Raw genomic sequence first — 23,997 nt, forward strand, 5'->3', positions numbered from 1 at the left:
ACCAAGAAGAAAAAACCAGCTATATCCAAATTCTACATCATTCCACATATCCAAATTCTATAACATGCCACAAACCAACTGGCCTAGATTGTTCAAAATTGTCAAAGTCAAGAAAGAATTTTTTGGATTAAAGGAAAATAAAGAGAAATGACAACTAAATGGTATCTGTTGTCTTTGATTAGATCCTGGACCAAGAAAAGTTATAAAATATAGCTATGGATTGCATGGGTGCATGCTAAGTTGCTTCATTTGTGTTCGACTCTTTGTGACCCCATGAACTGTAGCTCTCCAGGCTCCTCTGTCCATGGGATTCTCCAGGCAAGAATACTGGAGTGGTTTGCCACTCCCTTCTCCAGGGAATCTTCCTGACCCAGGGATCAAACCTGGCTGGCTTTCCCACATTGCAGGCAGATTCTTTAACATCTGAGCCACCAGGGAAGCCCATGTGTATACACATATATCTCAGCTTTTCTGGATTTCATTCCCATTTAGGTCACTGTAGAGCACTGAGTCGGAGAAGGCAATGGCACCCCACTCCAGTACTCTTGCCTGGAAAATCCTATGGATGGAGGAGCCTGGTAGGCTGCAGTCCATGGGGTCACTGAGGGTCGGACACGACTGAGCCACTTCACTTTCACTTTTCACTTTCATGCATTGGAGAAGGGAAATGGCAACCCACTCCAGTGTTCTTGCCTGGAGAATCCCAGGGACTGGGGAGCCTGGTGGGCTGCCATCTGTGGGGTCGCACAGAGTCGGACACGACTGAAGTGACTTAGCAGCAGCAGAGCACTGAGTAAAGTTCCCTGAGCTCTATGGTAGGTACTCTTTAGTTACCTATTTTATAATAGTGCATATGTGTCCATCCTAGTCTCCCAGTTCATCCCACCCTCCTCTTCTGCCCTTGGTGTCTGTACATTTTTCCTCTTTGTCTGTGTCTCCATTTCTGCTTAAAACATATTTTAAATCCATGTACCTTCCTACATTTTCACTGCCCTCAGCCTAGTCTAAGTCACCATCATCTCTTTTCTAAATTTTTCTAGGAACTGTTTACTTAAGCTGCAAATTCAGAGCAGTTAATGGATGTGACACCTGTACAAGTATATGGTGCTTCATGCTTTTAAAAGAGTCCTGTGGTTTGTTTAAAACTCTGCTGTTCTCCCAAATCATCCCCCTCCTCACTCTCCCACAGAGTCCACAAGACTGTTCTATACACCTGTGTCTCTTTTGCTGTCTCGCATACAAAATTATCGTTACCATCTTTCTAAATTCCATATATATGCATTAGTATACTGTATTGGTGTTTTTCTTTCTGGCTTACTTCACTCTGTATAATAGGCTCCAGTTTCATCCACCTCATTAGAACTGATTCAAATGTATTTTTTTTTTGAAACATGTATAATATATAAGAAACGAATCACCAGTCCAGGTTCGATGCAGGATACAGGATGCTTGGGGCTGGTGCACAGGGATGACCCAGAGGGATGGTATGGGGAGGGAGGTGGGAGGGGGTTCAGGATGGGGAGCACGTGTACACCTGTGGCAGATTCATGTTGATGTATGGCAAAACCAATACAATATTGTAAAGTAATTAGCCTCCAATTAAAATAAATAAATTTAAATTAAAAAAATAAAGAAAGAAAATAATAAAACTCTGCTGTTGCTGTCTTGAAATTTTAAAGAATTTTGTTGTTTTTTTTTTAAAAATTATTTTGTATTGGAATATCGTCAGTTAACAATGTTGTGATAGTTTAAGGTGGACAGCAAAGAGATTCAGTCAACATTAAAATGCAGGTGAAGGAGGACAGCTCAGTTGACAGGATCCTTGCAGAAAGGCCCAGGGGTTGGCAACATCCTGGCTTCCAGATGAGATCAGAAGGCCAACAGCAGCCCACCCCATGGACAAAGATGGCTGATATCTTCCTAACTTCATGCTGTTTCTTCAAGACACTCCAGATTTTGTTCAGAAGATGAGGCTTCTGCAACATCTTAATCTTTCATGTGTTGGTTTTCCTCAGAGTATTACTTTATTTCATATGATGGCCCTGGAGCCAGACTGTGCTGGTTTTAATCCAGGCTGTTAATTTACTAGCTATGTGGATTTGGGCAGGTGACTTAATCTCTCATGATTTGCAGTATCCACATTTATAACAAGGGCATAAAAGGGATAACATCTCATGAGGTTATTTGGGGAATAAAAGAGAAAAAGAAAGGTAATCTTGGCACAATGCCTGTGGCAGAGTAAGACTCAATAAATATCTGCTATTACTAATATTAGTATGCATGCAGCTGAGAACTTGCCAATGAACACTACAATGATGAAAGTAAGCAACAAAAATGTATCAGGCCCCTACTATGCACTCAGAGTTGTTGTTGTTCAACGAACAACAGTTGGGGAGGGGGCGGGGACTTCTCTGGTGATCCAGTGGTTAAGACTTCACCTTCCAATGCAAGGGGTGCAGGTTTGATCCTTGGTTGGGGAGCTAAGATCCCACATGTATTTTGGCCTGTGGCCAAAGAAACAAAAAAATATAAAACAGAAGCAATATTGTAACAAATTCAATAAAGACTTTAAAAAACTGTCCACATCAAAAAAAAAAAAAATCTTAGCAAAACAGTAACAGTAAAAGACCTTTTCCCCAATGGAGTTTATATTGTAATCCTCATTTACACGAACCAGGATAATTCAAAGTAGTTTACAGCTATTAACTTGTTTAATACCTCAAGATACCTCTGACTCTCTGAGGTCTCCTCTCAAACAAGCTGCCCTGTGGCCTGACTTGGTGGAAATTTCTGGGGCTTTTGAAAAGTGAACAAGTCAACTTGGCATGTATAAGAAGGGGGTATACTGGGGTATAAGGGGGTATATTTGTTTTGCTATACTTTGTTTTTGTCTTTCCAATTCTGTGAAAGTGTTTCATGACAAAAACATTTTCTGGTTGAGCCAGCAACTATAAAGATCCAATAGAAACAACTGATGAAGTGCACTCATCATTTTTAGGCAAAAGATATTCCCTGGAGTGGGCTAAGGGCAGAAGAGACTAATGGGAAAGTGAAACAAACAAACAAACAAAATACAACCTCCCTTTCTTACAGTTTTTTTTTAAGAAACTTGGTCCAGGATTTCTATGTGATCTCCCCATTCTTGCCAAGGTTACCACGACTCTGTTAACTGGAGAAGAAAAACCACTTGGCTTCTAAAGGAAGACACGACTCTGTACCATATCATCAAGTCTGAGTTCATCTCAGCTTTCGGCCACTGGGTCTGCACTCAGCTGCCTGGTCAGACCAGCCCTGTTGTGACCCACCAAGAGTCCCGGGGGGTGGATGCTGTAACCTTGTTGACAGTCTGTCATCATTCCCTTCCTTGCAAAGCCAGACCTAAAGAAGCCTTTGCTGACGTTCTTGATGTGTTGAGAAGGCTGCAATCCATGGGGTGGCAAAGAATCAGACACGACTTAGTGACTGAACAGCAACAACAACAAATACATCTCTAGAAAACTCAAGACACCTTTTGAAATATATTTCTTTTCATTTTATAAACCTTTGAGTGTTTCCAGGAAGATATCCATATGTTTCTGCTTTTGTGTCCACTTACTTCATCCTACTGTTTGGATAAGAAAAACTGGTGTTCTCCAAGAAGTCTCATAATCTTTCTTTCCTTTTCATTGAGAGAAAGGATGGCCACAGTCTTAACCAAGTCCAAGGCTGGCTGGCTACTCAAAGCCACAGGCTTTTAACTTTGCAAATACTATTTTCTTCTTCCTAATCAAAAAGACCAGGGTGAGGACCCACAGAAGGCAAAACAATTTTAATAGCAGAATGGGCAAAACAGAAAAACCCAAGTAAATTAACGATCACACAATTTGTATTCTGTTGACAATGTTTTCTTGAGTACTTAAAATGTTCTTGTCCTCTAACTCCAAAATTCTACTTCTAGGAAATTGTCCTAAGGGAAAAGTCAGAGATATACAAACAGATTAAATTTATTAGAAACTAAATCTCCAATAATAAGTTATTGGTAAACTAAATTACAGTATGTCTAAAACATGAAATACTATGGAGCCATTAATGAGTGTTAAGTGACCTAGGAAAATGTTAGTAACATATTGAGTAACAAGGCAAGTTACACAAAAGTAGCATGAGAGTTGTTCAAAAATTAATGGAAGAGAATAAAATGGTGAATGTTTAGCTGTGTCTTTCATTGCCATCTGTAGGGTCTTTGGACTAGAATGGAAGGGAATTTCCTTCTGTGTCCCAAGAGTTTGGATTCTACTGTCAAAAGACAGTTAACAAAAATTTCTTTTAAAAGCCCAAGACCTTTGGAAGGAAAAGGATGAAAGTTGCAGCCTTGAAGGAGAATCTGGAGTCCTTGGATCTGGGAAGGGACAAAGGGTGGCGAGTTTCTAGGGGGAGCCGAGCTGGGTTTTACTCCAGCTCCCAGGAGGAGGGGCCTGGGTGACAGGGTGACTCCAAGGACCCTCAGCATTTGTATCAAACGCTATGGCTTATCACTGCTTCTACCTCCCTCTCCTGGGTCACTCCCACTAGGATACTAACGTGCTCTGGTATGTTTCAGTTCAAAACAACACCATTCTAAACCCTTATTTCTCGTTACCTGCATCCCTGTTGCTATACGTTTTCCCACAGGGGACCGTCTCCACTGCCCCTGCCGTGCCCTCCCCAGTCCACAACCATCAGTATCTGTCCCGTTATACTGGTCCAGAGGTGGGGACGCTGCTCAACTTACGGTCACCCGTCACGCCTCCTGTCCTCTTCCTCAGGGCATGCCACCTCCCTGTCCTATTCAACCACTCTGACTGTCTAGAAACATCAACTGCCCTAAACTTCCAGGACACCCTGCCTTCCTGGTTTCTTATGTCTCACTGGTTAATCCTGCCCTTCCTCCTTAGACGACTGCTCCTTAACAAATTCTAAACCTGGATGAAAAAGAGCTCAGTCTGCCTCTCCTTTCTCTCCCTGCCTTCTCCCCCTGGATCATATCATTTATTTTTCAGAAATTTCAGTACCATTTTTATACAAGATCATCTCCATACTTGTGTAAATCTAGATAGCCTGACTTTTGGATTCCTACCCCATGCCAGGTAAAACATGAAATGCACCCATAGTTCAAAGTAAATGTACTTTTTTTTTTGAGGGGTTACATTTTTTAGTATAAAATATATGTAACATAAACTTTTCCATTTTAACCATTTTGACGTGTACAGTTAATTTAGTGGCATTAATTACATTCAAATGTACAACCATCACCACTGTCCATTTTCGAAACTTTTATCATGCCAAAGGAGAAATTCTGTGTCCATTAAGAAATAAACTCCATTTTCCTCTCCTCTCAGTCCCAGTAACTTCTAATCTACTTTCTATTTGTTTGAATTTAAGTATATGTTCTGGATTAGATGTGCTTTCTTGCTATTAAAAAAGACAGATTCTTTAAAATAATTTTAGATAAAGCATTTAGTTCAAAACTGGCTCTTATTTTTCATATCCAGGAATTCCTACAGAAAGAGAAAATCTAATCTTCATATTATTTGTAAATAATATATCTTTATTGTTTACTAAAACTTGGCAATTACTAAGTATGGTATAAAACTACGTTTTATAAACAGTGAATGCATTATTTATTAACTTTTTTATTTATGTGTTGAATTTTTTGAAAATAATTTTAGACTCACATGAAAGTATCAGACGCTTGCTGCTTGGAAGAAAAGCTATGACCAACCTGAGTGAGAGAATGAAATCACTGTATCATCCATGGGGTCGAAAAGAATCGGACACGACTGAGCGACTTTCATAGACCCTCAGTGTGTGCATGCATGCTAAGTCACTTCAGGTGTGTTTGACTCTATGTGACCCTATGGACTGTAGCTGGCCAGGCTCCTCTGTCCATGGGATTTTCCATGCAAGGATACTGGAGTTGGTTGCCATTTCCTACTCCAGGGGATCTTCCCCACTCAGGGGTCAAACCTGTGTCTCCTGTGTTTCCTGCATTGCAAGCAGATTCTTTACCTGCTGAGCCATTGAGGAAGCCCTAGACAGCATATTAAAAGGCAGAGACATTACTTTGCCAACAAAGGTCTGTCTAGTCAAAGCTATGGTTTTTCCAGTAGTCATGTATGGATATGAGAGTTGGACTATAAAGAAAGCTGAGGGCAGAAGAATTATTGCTTTTTAACTGTAGTGTTGGAGGAGACTCTTGAGAGTCCCTTAGACTGCAAAGAGATCAAACCAGTTCATCCTAAAGGAAATCAGTCCTGAATATTCATTGAAGGACAGATGCTGAAGCTGAAACTCTAATACTTTGGCCACCTGATTTGAAGAACTGACTCATTGGAAAACACCCTGATGTTGGGAAAGATTGAAAGCAGGAGGAGAAGGGGATGACAGAGGATGAGATGGTTGGATGGCATCACTGAATCGATGGACATGAGTTTGAGCAAGCTCTGGAAGTTAGTGATGGACAGGGAGGCCTGGGGTGCTGCAGTCCGTGGGGTCACAAAGAATTAGGCACAACTGAAGGACTTAACTGAACTGCAAAGTATCAGAATTAGTACAGAGAGTTCTAATGTATCCTTTCCCAGCTTCCCCCAAGGATGACATCTTACACACCCACAGTTTGTTATCAATTGTCAAAACTATATTTGATTTCACCATTTTTCACAGGCACCAGTTGTGTGTATGTGTTTCTATCAGATTTCATCAAATGTATATTAATAGATGTGTGTGTGCACCACCATAACTAGGCTATAGAACTCTTCCACGAGAAAGAAACTCCTTCAAGCCAACCCTTTATGGTCACACCCTCCCAACTGACTGCTTAATCCCTGGCCACCACTGACTCATCCTCTATTTCTCCACTTATGTCATTTTGAGACTGTCATGTACACAGAATCATACCTTTAGAGACTGGCCTTTTTCACTCAGTGTCTATTTTCCCTGCCCATCTTTCAAATATCCTGTTCTCTAAGAAGGTGGGCTGCATGACCACTCAGAACTGGGAGATGGAGAACGAGTGTCTCAAAAGGACTAAAATAAAAATATTTTGGTGTCTCAGTGATTCAGTCTACTAACCTTCGAAAGTAGCTCATCAGATCAGATCAGTCGCTCAGTCGTGTCCGACTCTTTGTGACCCCATGAATCGCAGCGCGCCAGGCCTCCCTATCCATCACCAACTCCCAGAGTTCACCCAGACTCACGTCCATCGAGTCAGTGATGCCATCCAGCCATCTCATCCTCTGTCATCCCCTTCTCCTCCTGCCCCCAATCCCTCCCAGCATCAGAGTCTTTTCCAATGAGTCAACTCTTTGCATGAGGTGGCCAAAGTACTGGAGTTTCAGCTTTAGCATCATTCCTTCCAAAGAAATCCCAGGGCTGATCTCCTTCAGAATTGTGTTGGAGATAATGACCCATCATGAAACTTTTTTTTTTATAACATCTCCGGCATCTCTAGGCTCCTTGTGGAAATATTCTCTGTACATAAACCCATCTCTCTGTCTGTCTCTCTCCCACATGTCTGTATCTTCCTTTTTCAACTAAGCCACCAACCTCTCTCAGCTGACCGCCCCCAGCCAATAAGCCTCTGAACTCTTCCCTGTTTCCCTTCTCATTCTTCAGAAATCCACTCCCAGCAGCAGCTCCTGGCCCCTTTGTCCCATGCCTAGTCAGCTTTGAAAATACCTCTTTAGAGGGACTTTCTTTGCCAATCGCCTCTCTCCCCAGCCTCTCCCCCTCCCCCAAAAGTAGCTACCAAGTCGCTCTGTTTTATGTTGTTCATACACTTATGAAGAAAGTCATATATTTATGTTGTTGGTGTACAGTCATTTACTGTTTATTTGTTTATGTCCTCTCCCTCACTATAAAATCACCTTGATGAATGCAAGCTCCTCCGTCCCTAGCACCTGGGCACAGTCATGACCTCAGTAAATATTTACTGATTGAATGAATGACTACACAAACACTCAGTGTGATAAAAGGCTGCTCCCAAGGTGGAATAAGCAAGACAGCTGTCCTTACTACACTCTACAACTGCTCCGAAAATGCAGCAGAACACAGAGAATGTCTACAGCATGTGGGGATAAACAGACCAGCAGGATACTGTGGACAACTTTCAAATCCATCCACATACTGTGTTCACAACCCCAACACCATGGAAAATGCTGTTGAAGCTTGCATGGTGATGGTGGTTAGGATGTTGGCTTTCACCTAAATTGCCTGGAAAATAAAGATCTCCCTCTCTGTCCTCTCGTTGTTGCCTGATTCGATTTCTTTCTATGTATAGTAGTCAGCCACTTGTAAACTCCTAAGCCACACGCCAGCAGGAAGCATGTGGCAAAAAGAGGCAGGTTTCAAGCCAGTGCAGGGGAGGAACTGCTCCAAATCAGCTTGGTTTTGTGGGTTCACCCGAGGTACAGAACACTAGTTGGCTCTAACAGCCCCATGGCAAGACCAGCCAGCTCTGCTGGATTGAATATTTCCTGCCTCAGCAAGAAATTTCTGTATTAAATCTACTGATGGATGGGCTGGGGTGGGGGTGGGGTTGATATCTGGCATTTGGGACCACAAGGCAAAACAAATGTTTTGTAGGGAAAAGAGATTTTCCTCAATAGAAAATTAAAGGCTTATTTTTTCAAAGAAGAAAAGTGAGATGAGATTTTCTGCTCCTAATTGAAAAAAGGACTAACACTGAAACTGAAGCTCCAATATTTTGTCCACCTGATGAGAAGACCTGACTGACTGGAAAAGACCCTGATGCTGGGAAAGATTGAAGGCAGGAGGAGAAGGGGATGACAGAGGATGAGATTGTTGAATGACATCACCAACTCGGTGGACATGAGTTTGAGTAGGCTCTGGGAGTTGGTGATGGACAGGGAAGCCTGGCGTGCTGCAGTCCGTGGGGTCACAAACAGTCAAGCATGACTGAATGACTGAACTGAACTGAATCGGAAAAAAAAAAAAAAAAGCCTTCCACATAAAATATTTCCGCACCATCCCAATAAGATCAGGACTGGTCTTGAGGTGCAGGCTGCAGGTGGTCTCATTAAAGATATATATCTCTGTTCCCAGGGAGTCACAGCACAGGAGCAAACTAAAACATCAGAGGAAGCCAGTGAATCTCCATAAGCATCATCTGGAGAACTGGGTGTGGGGAAATGGTCACCAAGGCAGGGATAGCGGCATCCAGAATGTGAGTTACTCTTTCTTGATGTGTGTTCATTCTGTCACTCATCAAATAATGACCGTCTCTACCAAGAGAGTGAAGAGCACTGGGCCAGATACCACAGGACATTTCTGATGCCTGAGACACAGCCCCTTTCTTCAAAATACTCACTATCTAAGTGTAGGAAAGAACATGCATAGAACTCATGGAGAAAAGCCACCAGAAAGTTCCAGGTAAGATGTTATGAAAGTCTGGGGAAGGTAGAACTTATTTCACTTGGTTAAGGTAAGAAATGCCGGAAGGGGACAAGAAATGAACAGAAAATTCTCTGTAAGAGGGGACATCTGCAAGGGAACTTGCCAGATGGGTGGGGGTTGACCAGGAGGGTATGAAGTCAAAGGGAATTCCTCACAGTGGAGGCACCCACACAGTCACCCACAGAAGAGTATCTCCTTGAGAAGGCAGAAGGGGGCAGAGAGAAAATTGGCTTAATCGGTTCTGAAAGGAGTAGAGAAGAAGCTGTAGGAAAAGGTACATTTCCTTGATTCATGATCAGGAATGACACCAGGTTCGATTTGCAATATATAGACCAAGATTACATGCAAGGCCCCCAGAGTCTAACCCAGCAAAAATAGCTGGGGGCGGGGGGCGGGGGTGGGCAAACCAATAAATGCCCAGAAGAGGTCTGAATTGCCTGAAATTAAGTGTGGGCCCATGCCAAGTTTATTACTTCATCTCTTGGTGACTTTTTCTGAGCTACCTCACTGGCTTCTCTTGATTTATGAATGAGATCAATTATCATCTTAAGGAACATCCTAGAGGCTTTCGAGGCAGAAATTCATAGGTGGTAAGGGCACAGGCTTTGGGAGTCAGTTTGTTTATATTTTTTAAAAAAATTGGCCCTGGAGCATGTGGTATCTTAGTTCTCCAACCAGGGATCAAACCCACACTCCCTGAATGGGAAATGGGGGTGTCGTGACCACTGGACCTCCAGGGAGGTCCCCAGTTTGTTAACATTTTAATGATAAGTCTTATCATCCACTTAGTAAACTTGGACAAACAATTTAACCTTCCAAAAGTTCCCCCTTAAAAATGGGGATAAGAAGAATATATATTTCATGGGCTCTGTTTAAAGGTTAAATAAGAATATTTGTATAAGACAATCCAATGTCAGCACCTAATAATGTAGTTCTGTTATGAATAAGCAAATAGCATCCCCTAATCCAGAAACTGATGCTACATATTGCTGCAGACGAAAGCCGTGCGATGAAGGTCATTAACTGACTCAAGAGATCCAAGATAAGGATGCATTGCTTGTGTGACTTAGAATACAGAATAAACCAACATGAAGTACAGCCAGATCTCTGAAACTGAGTTTTTCTTTTCTTTTTCTTTTTACTTTTTATTTTGTATTAGGGTATAGCTGATTAACAGCACTGTGATAGTTTCAGATGAACAGCTTAGAGACTCAGCCATACATTTACATGTATCTATTCTCCCTCAAACTCCCTTCCTATCCAGGCTGCCACATAACATTGAGCAGAGTTCCCTGCGCCATATACAGTAGGTCCTTGTTGGTTATCTGTTTTAAATACAGCAGCGTGTACATGTCTATTCCCAGTTCCCTAACTATCCTATCCCCTGGTCCTTACCCCCAGCTACCATAGGAGACTGAGTTTTTCGATTAAGTAAGGGTCAGGAGAGAAGACACTTAGAGAAGATGATTCAATTAGAAATTTTTGAGTAAAATCCACCTCTCTCTCTCTGTCTCTTTTCATCAACATTCTGGAAAGCGACCACTGTCTGTGGTGGAAGTTTGGGACATGGCAGAACTCTCCAGGAGTAATCATCTCAGTCATCATTGGAAGCAGCCCTCCCAGCATTGCCAGCAGCGCTCCATTATTCATTTCTTTAAAATCAAATTGAAAGCTTCCAAGGCTCATTTGCTTTGAGGTTTCCCCTGCGGGTTGTTTTTTTTTTTTTTCCATCCAAGGTGTCCACTGAACAATCAGGTAGACTTTTCATGCAATGGGTTCTTAGAGCCACCAAGCTTTTTGTACCTCCCCATATAAGAGTAATTTATTGTAATATTCTGTTTCGGTGGAATTTTAACACCTTCACTTAAAAGACGAAGTTAAGTAACTTCATGTAGGATATTTTAGAACCTATAAATGTCTTTCCCAACACCCACCTCCTGGTTCAATTTCTCTTGCCTATGGGAATGGAGTAAAATATACAGTTTATCCAGGAAGGGTCAGTGCCAAATGGAGACATAGCAGCTTGTTTAAAAAGCAGATATCTTATTACTTACAACCCTCACCTTATGGCCCAGGCTAATGCCATAATTACTCTCTTAAATTTCCCTTTATTTAACATCATCCATCCTGCCTTCTTCTGTTACCATTATTTAACTAACTAAACACACCAAATACAATACCAAGGACTAAAGGAGGCATGAGTCCAACTTGTGGAAACCTGCTTTTAATTTAGGATTATGGGGCCAGTTTCCTAGAAATTGCCACATTTTTAAAGAAAATCGATTTTCCTTCTTTATGTCAAGAGACGGCTGATCTAATTAAATTCAGTTTAATCTAATAACAAGTATGTTAGTGCCATCTTCAAAATTAAAATTTTAGGCCGCATCCAAACTTTAATCATCAGACATATGAATTCTCGCTAGTCTAAATAAGAATTCAATTATGCAATTCCCATAAGAATTTTCTCCACTCTCATGGAGATATATTGGAAGGTATGAAGATGAAAAGATAAAGCAAAATTGTATTTGGCCACCAAGTAGACCTCTATGAATCATTTTCCTTCTGAAGAGATGCTGTGATCAACTAAGCACCCTTAGTTGATTAGTCATGTCTGACTCTTTGTGATCCCATGGACTATAGCCAGCCAGACACCTCTGTCCATGAGGATTCTCCAGGCAAGAATACTGGAATTGGTTGCCACGCCTTCCTCCAGGGGATCTTATCAACCCAGGGATCGAACCCAGGTCTCCCACACTGCAGGCAAATTTTTTTAACCTGATGAACCACCAGGGAAGCCCAAAAATACTGGAGTGGGTAGCCTATCCCTTCTCCACAGGACCTTCCTAACCCAGGAATTGAAACAGGGTCTCCTGCATCTCAGGCAGATTCATTACCAGCTGAGAGGCTTCAGGGAAGCCTCTGCAGAGAATACGAACACTGAAATACAAACACTACTGGGAAATTAGGAAGCTCTTGATAAGCTCCTGGAAGGTGAATGGCATGAATAATTTTTGTATCTCAAGTGTTTCACAGCATAATACACACAGTGGGTGCTCAGTAAATAAGGGCTTCAACCTCGAAAATTCCAAGCTAAAGTGAGATGATCCCAAGAGGGAAGACTCTTTTCTGTTTTGTTCTCGATTATACATAATTTGCTGTTGTTGTTTAGTCACTAAGTCATGTACAACTATTTTGCAACCCCATGGACTGTAGCCCACCAGGTTCCTCTGTGCATGGGATTTCACAGGCAAGAATACTGGAGTGGGTTGACATTTCCTTCTCCAGGGGATCTTTCTGACCCAGGGATCGAACCTGCCTCTCCTGCTTGGCAAGTGGCTTCTTCTGAGCCACCTGGGAAGCCCTATTATACATAATAGGTGTTTCAGAAATATGGATTGAATGAATGAATGGCTGATACTGACCTGGACCTCTCATTGGGTTGCCATATCTGGTTCATATAGAATCTTCAGGCCTTGGAGAAAATATGGCCCTTGAGTTGCTGAAGAACAAGTTACTGAACAGGAAACTCGACCTGCCTCCCAGTGGAGCATCATGGGGAACCAAGCAAATAGCAATTTTATAGTAGATAATTTTGACCTTGACCACTAGGAAGTCTGAGAATTCTGTCAAGTTTGACAGGTTAGAAGTGCAATTAGAAGGCAAGATTCCCTCCCTTGTCCTGCTAATAATAAGGGGTGGAAGGCAGCATCTAGAGAACTAAAGAACTCACAGAGGACTGTAGGAAATTTCCACTGTAAATAAGTTAGGCGACCTTAGAACTGTCTATAAATAGTTGGTATATGTCCCAGACCCAAGACACATTGGGAAGGAACAGCATGACTTTCTCTGGGGAGTTTCCACAGCTCTGGTGCATATAGACAACTGTTTCCTTGTTCTGTGTATATCCAGGGTGAAGTCAAGTCTTCTGTGTTAGTATCACAGAAAAAAAAAAAAAGAGAGATGAAAGTTTCAGTTCCTGAAAGATGGTTGGTTCTCCCAAGCTGATTAGACCCACCAGAAGCAAAAAGCATCGCTTGCCAGAGGCATGAAAACAAAAAACCTTAACCTCAAATCTTCATATTAATCTCCCAACTCTGAAAAACCCCTCTTAAAGAAAATTGGAGTATAGTTGACATACATATAGCTGTGTTAGTTTCTTGACTGAAGTGGTGGATGTTGTGGAGAAGAGCTGCAAGTGCTGTGAAGGAAACGAGACTCAGGATCTTCGGAGACTGAAGCGGAGAGTAACAACATCCACAACCACAAAAAAAACTGCAAAATTCAGCAGTTATTGCAGAACTGTGGTCACCAGGATCGAGTCACATCTCTGGACTCCTCATTAGCAAGCCTGACTTTGTTTATGGAAACTGGATTTGAATAACTCTAGTCTTCCTCAAATTTTCAAATAATTTCATAAAGAGGAAAGTTGACGCTCATGTTGAATGCATACATATTCTCCCACATATTTACATGGATGTGTGTGCAAAGTCATGCATACCAGGAAGGAGGGCTAACCACGCTGGCCTCCGAAATGGAGCCGTGTCTGGGGAGAAACACAATAGACACTGGCCTCAGTGCATCAAAACTCAGTAATGACTTTCTGACATGCCTCCAGGCGATGGGGAATAAATAGCATGTCCAATTGAAAGCCAGAGAGGATTTAGAAGCCCCCAGAAAGGACATGAATCCTCCTCTGTCTCTCTTTTTCATTTTGAACTCCATAATATAATTTTCCAACATGGACCTTTTGAAGCCTGACACTCGGATGGAAATTCCTGAAGGATGTGAGGCGGCAGAATGCGTGACGGAGGAGGGCATGGAATGTCCTTTCATGTGGATCTTTAATGGTGGGAGAGACAGACAGATGGATGTTTAGACCCCTCTCCATCCTCCAACTTCAACAGCTCAGGGAACGAATCTTGACTCTGCCCGAAGAGCAAGGACAGAACGGAACACAACAGAAATAAACAAGTTCATCCTTACTGTGTCTGCCCCTCCCCTACTTATTATGGCCCAGCTCCCCAGGCACCAGGGCAGTCTTCATCCTTGCTTTGTCCCTTCTCATCTTCTTTGACACAGACATTCACAAGGGCTCTGAGTTTTCTTCTCCTCCGCCCTTTTGATTTACTCACCCACCCACTCTGAGCAAGGCGGGTGGCGGGGGGTGGGGGCACCCATGTCCTTCTTGGCGGCCAGTTGAGCCCAGACTTGCTCTGTCACTGATGGCCCCTCACAGGCCTCACCTTGTTCTAATGTTTCCAGGTTCCCTTCAGGACCACTTCAAGTCTTCCTGCTCACCTCCGGTTTTCTGGAGTTGAAACTCACGTCCATGGGGTAGTGGCACCAAACCTTAGGATCAAGGTCCTGAGTGTTCGCGCCCTGGGGCAGAACAACATGACCCTGATTCCCTCCCCTCTCACCAGACAGGCCTCTGGGTGTGAATCTCCTTGGCTTCTGGCCCTTCCTCACCTACACACTCGCCCACCTTCGCACCAAGCTCAGCCTCCTTCCAGAATCAGATCATGAGACCTGCCTCGTCCTGTTCAAGATCACGGGACCCTGGCCTCCAGAGCTCAAGCTTCCTGCTGGGCCTGCCCAACCCTCCTCTGGTCCATATTTTCCATTTCCTCCTCCTCCCCCTCTTTCCAACCTCACCGAGTTACCCCAGGGCTGATAAAATTGTTTAACTCAATCTCCTCTCATTCTCCAAAAACATAATCAAGTTCCATTAACTTCACTACCCATTTTTATAACAACTCTCTCCTCAACCAAAGTTCACGAAGGAAGAGTGGAGCACTTCTTGTCTCCCATCTGGAATTTCTCACCTATTCCTCAAGCCATGCCTTACACTCGCTGTCTCAGTAACCTCCCCCTCCCAAAAGGCTACCTTTGTTCCTGAGGATATCAAGGACCTCCTTAATGATGGCTTTTTTAGAAAATGTATTTATTTATTTGGCTGCACTGCATCTTAGTTGTGGCACACAAGGTCTTTGACTTTCCTTGTGGCATGCAGGACCTAATTTCCTGTCCAAGGATCGAACCTGGGGCCTCTGTGTTGGGAGCGCAGAGTCTTAGACACTGGCCCACCAGGGAAGTCCCTGTAATAATGACTCTCCATGTTATTGAACATCTACTTCACTTGACACTGTTGACCTCTCCCTGCTTCTGGAACTACTCTCTTGAGTTCCCTCAAGGGCCCCGCATTTCCTGAACTTGTTTCATCTTCTTTTCGCCTTTACACAGTGGTGTTCTCAGAGCGTTGGTCCTTAGCTCTGTTTTCATCTATACTTTCCCTTGGCTGAGCTCACCTAATTTCCTAGACTTACAAGTAGTTAGCATATAAGAGATGGGTAATCCCAGATTTCTGCCACATCTCATCGCCCTGAGCTTCCTAAGGGCCACTGCCTTGTGATTTTTTTTTCCTTGCAGTAGCTATTAGTAAGTCAAACTCAGCACACCCCAAACTGGCCCTCAGTTTGCCCTCCCTCCAGGTTTTCTGTCTCAGATGGTGGCAGCAGCATCTTTGGTTGCCTTACCTGGCCACAGGTAAACTTCACTCTTCACGCTTCGTTCTGCCCGCCTTGTGCCATCACACTGCTAAACAGCCGCTGAATGCTTTGATTCACCTCCTGAACACATCCCAAATCTACTCCCTCTTGGGACAGCCAAAACCCTCATGTAGGTACAGATGTTCTTCCAGGAGGATTAATGCAAAAGGCTCCTATCCTCCTGCACACAGTTTTGTCCTCACATATATTAGGCGCATCCCATCTGAAAGATCCATGCCTAAAATCTGACCAGTCATTCACTCCCTATTACCTAAAAGGTAAAGTTCTCTACCCAGTTATCCGGAGAAGCATAGCACAGTATTTGGGGAATGGTAGCACCCACATGGTAAACACCAGACAGATCAGCCCATGTCTGTGGTAACTAATATAAAATTACTTCCATGTGTGTTTATCTCTCAAACTAGATCGTCTTGAGGAAAGAGACTGTCCCCAGGATCTAGCACGGTGCTCGGAAAATATTGAGAATGAACAGCTGTTGGTAGACATGTGCATGGAGAGATCTCACTGAACTTGCTGAGGTTCTCTGGAACTGGCTTCTAGAAATCTGAAGGGAGGGAGGGAGAAGCAGTGGGATGCTCTGTGGGTGAAGGGCTGAAGTGGGGGACGGTCTGTGATGGGGGAGCTGATGAGGTGTGTGGGTTTGGCTCCACGTGACTGATGTTAAACACAGAGGTGCCTCTGATTGGTATGACGGGATCACCTATGCCAAAGGACAGAGGAGGTGGAGATGCAGAGAGAAGGAGTGGCCTCTGACCTGAGCTTATCCTGTGCTGATAAAGACCGATGGCATGTGGTAATCTCTCTCTATGTATGTCCAGCTTTGGGAGAACAGCCTGGCATCTTTGTCGGCTGGAGCTGATCAGGTGTTTCCCTGATAGGTGTGAGTATTCGGGGGGCATGATTAAGCCCAGGAAGGTCAACACTCAGGGAATGATGAGCTGCCTGGTAAGGGTGTCCTCCCACAAAATCTGAAGCACCTTTCCTCAGGAGGGAAATACCTCCGCAATCTCCCACGACACTTGTGGAAGCAGAAGATACTGCCTCTATCTCTGTACACAGTTGGGCTCCACAGGGTCCCATCGGGACCAGCAGCTTTGTCCCTAAAAGGAAGTCCCCAGGCCTTTATCACAGGAATGGCATTTTCCTACTTATCTAAATGTAAAGAGCCTCCCAGGGTCCTTTTCTTCTTAAGTCCATGTGAGTATGATTTGTGAAGTGAAAATTGTAGACACATCTCAGGCAGCAGGTTTATTACTATTATTGAAACCTTCCTGTGATCATAGGCAAACAATAAAAAAAAACCCTCCTTTGAACCTAATTATTTTGAAGACCAGGAACTTCTTTGGGTTATTACTCTCCTTATCTATTGACTGAATCCTTTCTCTGAAATTCTAATTTTCTAATCTTTATTCAGATTCTCAAAGGAATTCCCTGGTATTGCCCACAAGACCAAATGTTTGTGGTACATTAGAAAATCAGACTGTGTACAGCTGATGGGGCTATCACAGTATATCCAGAACCTCCAATTAGTACATTATCTTGTCTTATCTTGGACAAAGAAGAATGATTGAATATGAGGGTTAGAGTTAGTGTTAGTTTATGATAAAATTTCTGCCTGAGGAGTATCTAATTTTACAACAGCACAAAGAGAATGATCATTTGTATAAAATCTTTCTCCATTCCTTTTTGTTTGCTTGTTTGTGGTTTTTCTCACTCTGATACTGTTTTCCCATTAATTTCCATCTATAATAAAGAGTTGTGTATTCATTTCTCAAGTTATGATCTTTTTAAAAAATCATGATTCCCCTAAATCTTGCCAGATCTCTGAATTGGAGGTGACGTTCAATGAAAACTGAGATAAAGAATTAAGGAGTTGAAGAAGAACCTTCATTTCACTGTAGGTAGAGACCACCTGTTCTTTTGATCCTGTTATAATGTCATTTTTTAAAAGAAAATCCTATGATTGGTGAAAGTAGAAATTTCTCTAACAACTCCAGAGGGTAATTTGGCAATGTATGAAAAGTTTAAATGACTTGCCCTTTGACCCAAGAAAAATTTCAAGAATGTGTCTAAAAGGATGTTCATCAATTATAGCACTTTTTATTAAACAAACAAACAAAAAATCTAGAAACAACTGAAAGAGGTTATCAGTCAAAAACACAACAAAGATGGTAACAATAACCCGGTGTACGAGACAGCAAAAGAGACACTGATGTATAGAACAGTCTTATGGACTCTGTGGGAGAGGGAGAGGGTGGGAAAATTTGGGAGAATGACATTGAAACATGTAAAATATCATGTATGAAACGAGTTGCCAGTCCAGGTTCGATGCACGATACTGGATGCTTGGAGCTAGTGCACTGGGACGACCCAGAGGGATGGTATGGGGAGGGAGGAGGGAGGAGGGTTCAGGATGGGGAACACATGTATACCTGTGGCGGATTCATTTTGATATTTGGCAAAACTAATACAATTATGTAAAGTTTACAAATAAAATAAAATTTAAAAAAATTTAAAAAAATGAAACTTCCTATAAAAACAGCAAATAATAAACAACAAAACTAAATTAAAAAAAAAAACAAAAACACAACAAAGGAATTCTAGGCAGTCATTAAAAGTAATAACATTGTTTGGTAATGGTTTTCACAGTATAAGAGGGAAAAAAAAGATTACCAAGGGGAAATATAGTAAAATTTCCCTTTTGTTAATTTGTATGTATGCATTTTGAACAGTCTATAAGAATATGCAAGATGTTAACAGTAGTTATCACTGGGAAATGAAATGCTACATCTTTTTGAAAAATATTTTTCCATGCTGTCTGAATATTTCTCATTTGGGGGAGTCAAGCACTGAACTTTGACACCAGAACTTTGCAAGGTTCATGACAGGGCATCTCCTAAGCTCCAGAGGGCAGAATGTGGGGAGTGTTTTCCTGAACCAGCTTGCATGGAACATTCTGTGCTCTTGGCTCCCCCAAGAAGCTGAGATTCAGACTAATCATGGTGGTGAATTTCCTTTCATTGCCAGAGAGGATCCAAACATCCCAGAGGATATTCTGGGAATGGTGGTACTTGCCTTGCAGGTCACATGACACCCATGTGAGACCAAGGTCATGGGCCAGCCCAGAATGTTACCTAGAAAGCTGAGTTCCACTCAGGGCAAAAGAGGTCATAAAACCCACTGATGAACAAGTTGACCTGTTCCCTGTCCATTCTGGCCTCATTCATCAATGCTAATGCCACTTCCAAAATATGCTACCTCCCAAACCCTCCCCTTGGAGAAGGAAATGGCAACCCACTCCAGTGTTCTTGCCTGGAGAATCCCAGGGATGGGGGAGCCTGGTGGGCTGCCGTCTATGGGGTCGCACAGAGTTGGACACGACTGAAGTGAATTAGCAGCAGTAGCAGCAGCAAACCCTCCCCATTAGGGTGAGACAACACCAGGTTTGCTGGTGTAGATATTCTGTGCATGTTAGACAGGACTTCCCAAACAAACTACAACTTGATTTAAAATAATAAACCTTCCATCGATGTTGATAATGAAGGAGATATATTACTAGGTCTTGTCTAATTTTGAAATCTTAAAAGTAATTCTTAGCATATGGGACTAGTTATTTTATAATAAATAAATGATTTGAGCTATTGCTCCTTAGACTCCACAACAAGCTTTTTTTGGTTTGGGGTTTGTTTTAACAACAGCAGCATGACAAAATGCCCTCAGATTTCCCAGCCAGCAGGAAGGAGTCACTGACTAAATCTGAACACAGCCCAGTGAAAAAGCAAAAGTATTAGCTGCTCAGTGGTGTCTGACTCTTTGCGACACCATGGACTGTAGCCCACCAGGCTCCTCTGTCCATGGAATTTTCCAGGTAAGAATACTGTAGTGGATAGCCAGTCCCTTCTCCAACGGATCTTCCTGACCCAGGAATAGAACCCAGGTCTCCTGCACTGCAGGCAGATTCTTTACCATCTGAGCCATCAGGGAAGCCCTTGGACACAGCCCAGACTCAGCAACATCTTGCTGATTGGACCAACTCTGGATGCACCACTCCATCCCAGGGCTGTGGTTTCTACCTCTTTGCATATCATTGCCGATGTCTGCTCCTTCCAGATGAACAATTCCAAGGTCCTTTGTCTCCTATCACCTTAACAGAACAGAGAGAATAGCATTTCAAGGTTCTAGTTGCTGCCTAAAAGGCCATTGTTGGAGGAGCTGACCTTCTGGGTCAGTTCTGGAGCAATTCTTACCTGATGGGTGAGGAAGTAGGAGGGCACTCAGTGATAAAATGAGTGGAACGGTAAGCCCCTGGCTTGACCTGGAACTAGAGATGTTGGTTACACTGGGGTAGAGCAAGGACAGGAGTAGGGAAAGAATTTGATTTCATGAGCATTTTATATGTACAAGATGCATCATTGGCGCCAATAACAGCGAAGTTCTGCTGAGCACTTACTATGTGCCCCGGTCTGTGTCTAGTGCCTTGCATATGCCATCCACTGGGGCCAGCCTCAATCCTAGCCCATTAGGATGATTATGCTCCTTTACTTTTTCTTTTTAATTGAAATATAACTTATTTACAATGTTGTGCCTATCTCTGCTGTACAGTAAAGTGACTCAGTTATTCACATAAGACATTTTAAAAATATTCTTAGCCATTATGGGTTATCCCAGGGTATTCAATATAGTTCGCTGTGCTATACAGTAGGACCTTGTTGCTTGTCCATCCTAAAGAAGATACGGTACATGCAGAAAATGGTTTACTACTCAGCCATAGAAGAGAACAAGATAATGCCATGCACAGCAACCTGGATGGACGTAGAATTTATCATACTAAGTGAAGTAAGTCAAAAAGAGAAAGATGATTTATGCTACTTGAACAGGAGAGAAAACTGACACTTAGAGGTCACACAACTCTAAGTCATGGCATAGAACTGGCAGGCAAGCCTAACCCCAGAACCAGAGCCTTAGACCATCACCTAAACTGTAAGCGTCTCAGTCACCCTGCTGAGTAGGGACCCACATCTGAGGGGCATAACTCATCTGCCTGGAGAAGCATGCAAAAAGCCATAGAGTGAGGGTTTGAAAGCAGGTCTGTCTGACGCCAGCACACGTGTTCTTCTCCAGATTCTGGCCGAGAAGGAAGACTCACCCACTTAGCAAGGCAGTTGATTTGTCTCCATTCAGAGTCTAGAAGAGCTTCCCTGGTGGCTCAGTTGGTAAAGAATTTGCCTGCAATGCAGGAGACTGGGTTCAATCCCTGGGTCAGGAAGATCCCCTGGAGAAGGGAATGGCAGCCCACTCCAGTATTCTTGCCTGGGAAATGCCATGGACAGAGGAGCCTTGTGGGCTACAGTCCATGGGGTCGCAAAGAGTCAGACATAACTGAACGACCAACACTAGACAACTACTAGAGAGTCTAGAAACTGAGTCCAGCTTTTAACCCAAAATTTGGTTGAGAAAATGTTTTAGAAAGATGGATGGACCGGTCTTTGTGGGGCTTCTCTAGTGGTTCAATTGGTAAAGAATCTGCCCATAATGCAGAAGACCTGGGTTCGATCCCTGGCTCGGGAAGATCCCCTGGAGGAGGGCATGGCAACCCACTCTAGTGTTCTTGTCTGGAAAATTCCATGGACAGAGGAGCCTGGCAGGCTATAGTCCATGGGGTCGAAAAAGAGTCAGACAGGACTGAGCAACCAAGCACAGCACACGGGTCTATGTGACCAATAAACCACACGGATAACTAAGACAGCTTTAAATGAAGTTTCAGAGATTTTGGGACACATGCTGTAACCACTGTGGTATTTCCTTTAGAATTTTGTCTTGCCTTTTTTATGCACCTTTGAGTGGCTGACTTCGCCATGCCAACAGGAGGGGAACTCAGCTGGGCCAGGAGTCAACAAAGCTCTGGCCTGAACACAAACCACAAGCAAGGCTATTCTGTTAGCTTATCTGCTTTTGATTGAGAGACCTCTGCTTTTTCACTCCCTTTGTGTGTAAAGCAGCTCCCAGGTACCCTAATCAGCCTGCAAGTAACTGATACTATGTTACATCAACACCTCTAAGTCCAACCACAACCTGGGTTCACATGTGTGTCAGTCTGTGTGTGTTTGTATTTGTGTGTGTGTGTGTGTTTGTAGGGTAGTGGTGTGTGTATCTTTGTGTGTGTGTTTGTGAGTGTGAGTTTGTGGTGGAGTTATGTGTGTATGTATGTGAGTTTGTGTGTGTCTCTGTGCGTGAGTGTGTATATGTTTGTGTGTGTTTGTGTGCATGAGTGTGTGCGCTGTGAGTCTCTTCCCAGTCCCTGCACTTCCTGTTGTTGACATTTATTCTTTCACCAGGTACAAGACCAAGTGATTCAGAGTCTTTTTGTTAATCCTCCCAACCACCCTCTGAGGTCTGTATCACTAGTCCCATTCTGTGTGAAAAAAAGCTTAAGGTCATAACATGGCAGTAGCTTCTCATGGTCATGCCGAGCCTACAAGAGTAAAACAAGACATGGGGTTCTGGGCCCACTGCTTCTGTTTCCAGCATGGATAACTATTCTCACCACGCATCCTGGCCAGTGCGAGGGAGGGTCGTGGAAAAGCAGGTGATACTCTGAGAAGGGCCCAGAGCAGCATCAGAGCTGAACCTACGTAAGCCCAGGAAGTCTGGCTCCTTTCCTTGACCTTGACAACTTCTTGGGCAGCTGCCCAATGACTGCAAGGCACGTGCCTCTGTGTTTCTGCAGGTCCTTATCTTTTAAGCAGATTCTGTCTGGTGCACTTCCAAAGGGAATTCCTTACACTCCTCTCAAACCTGCAGGCTCTTGAGATAAGTGGACCAGGACATACCAGCCGCCAGCGCCAGGCTTCCCGGCTGAGAAATCTCAGTTACTCTAGGTCCTATCTTCATCACTTTCCCATGTCCAACTTATCCAGAAACACATTTAGGAAACTGAAACACAAAAATACCTTCTTGAGATAAAGCCTGTTTCAGAAGGAGTCTAAAAATAAAGTTCAGTCATGATCTATGTATGCCTACATGTCAAACTGACGATCTGCCTGAATTTCTTCTTCTGCAAAGCGTTGGCTATGTGATCTTAGGCAAGAAGTAACATTAATCTCTAAGTCTCTGTTTGTTCATCTATAACTTCACAGTCCAAAACAGTAGGTACTGGTCTCTTGAAACATGCTGTAGGTAAGTGTTAGTCACTAAGTCATGTCCAACTCTTCACGACCCCATGGACGGTAGCCCACCGGGCTCCTCTGTGCATGAGATTTTCCAGGCAAGAACACTGGAGTGGATAGCCATTCCTTTCTCCAGGGGATCTTCCTGACCCAGAGGTGGAATCCAAGTCCCCTGCATTTCGGGCAGATTTCTTACTGTCTGAACCACCAGAGAAGCCCATAAAATACACACTGGACTTTAAAGATAAATGGCACCCCACTCCAGTACTCTTGCCTGGAAAATCCCATGGATGGAGGGGAATGGTAGTCTACAGTCCATGGGGTTGCAGAGTCAGACACGACTGAGCGACTTACTCTCACTTTCAAATGAAAATACCAGATAAGATGGTTAGATAGCATCACTGACTCAATGGGCATGAACTTGAGCAGTGGAGGACAAGGAAGCCTGGCGTGCTGCGGTCCATGAGGTTGCAAAGAGTCGGACACGACTGAATAACTGAACAACAACAACAAATGTAAATAGTATCTTGAATATATTATCAGGAGCAACATATCATTAATATATCATTGATAATAATCATACTGATTATATGAAAACATAATATTTTGGATACATTTGGGTTAAATATGATATATCATTAAAAATGTTTAAGAATGCAATCACTATTTGGATTTAGCCAGACTGCCCTCAGTTCGGTGTTTGATACAAAACCATACTGGCTTGGAAGGAGCCTCACTGGCACCCAGTGAGATGCAATCTTTCTGTCCAAATGATGGACAAGTGAATCCACAGGGGAGACCCTGGGACCAGCATGAAGGGATTCAGAGTCCAG

Source organism: Bos indicus x Bos taurus, chromosome 13 (assembly GCF_003369695.1).
Source record: "Bos indicus x Bos taurus breed Angus x Brahman F1 hybrid chromosome 13, Bos_hybrid_MaternalHap_v2.0, whole genome shotgun sequence".
NCBI classification, from domain to species: domain Eukaryota; kingdom Metazoa; phylum Chordata; class Mammalia; order Artiodactyla; family Bovidae; genus Bos; species Bos indicus x Bos taurus.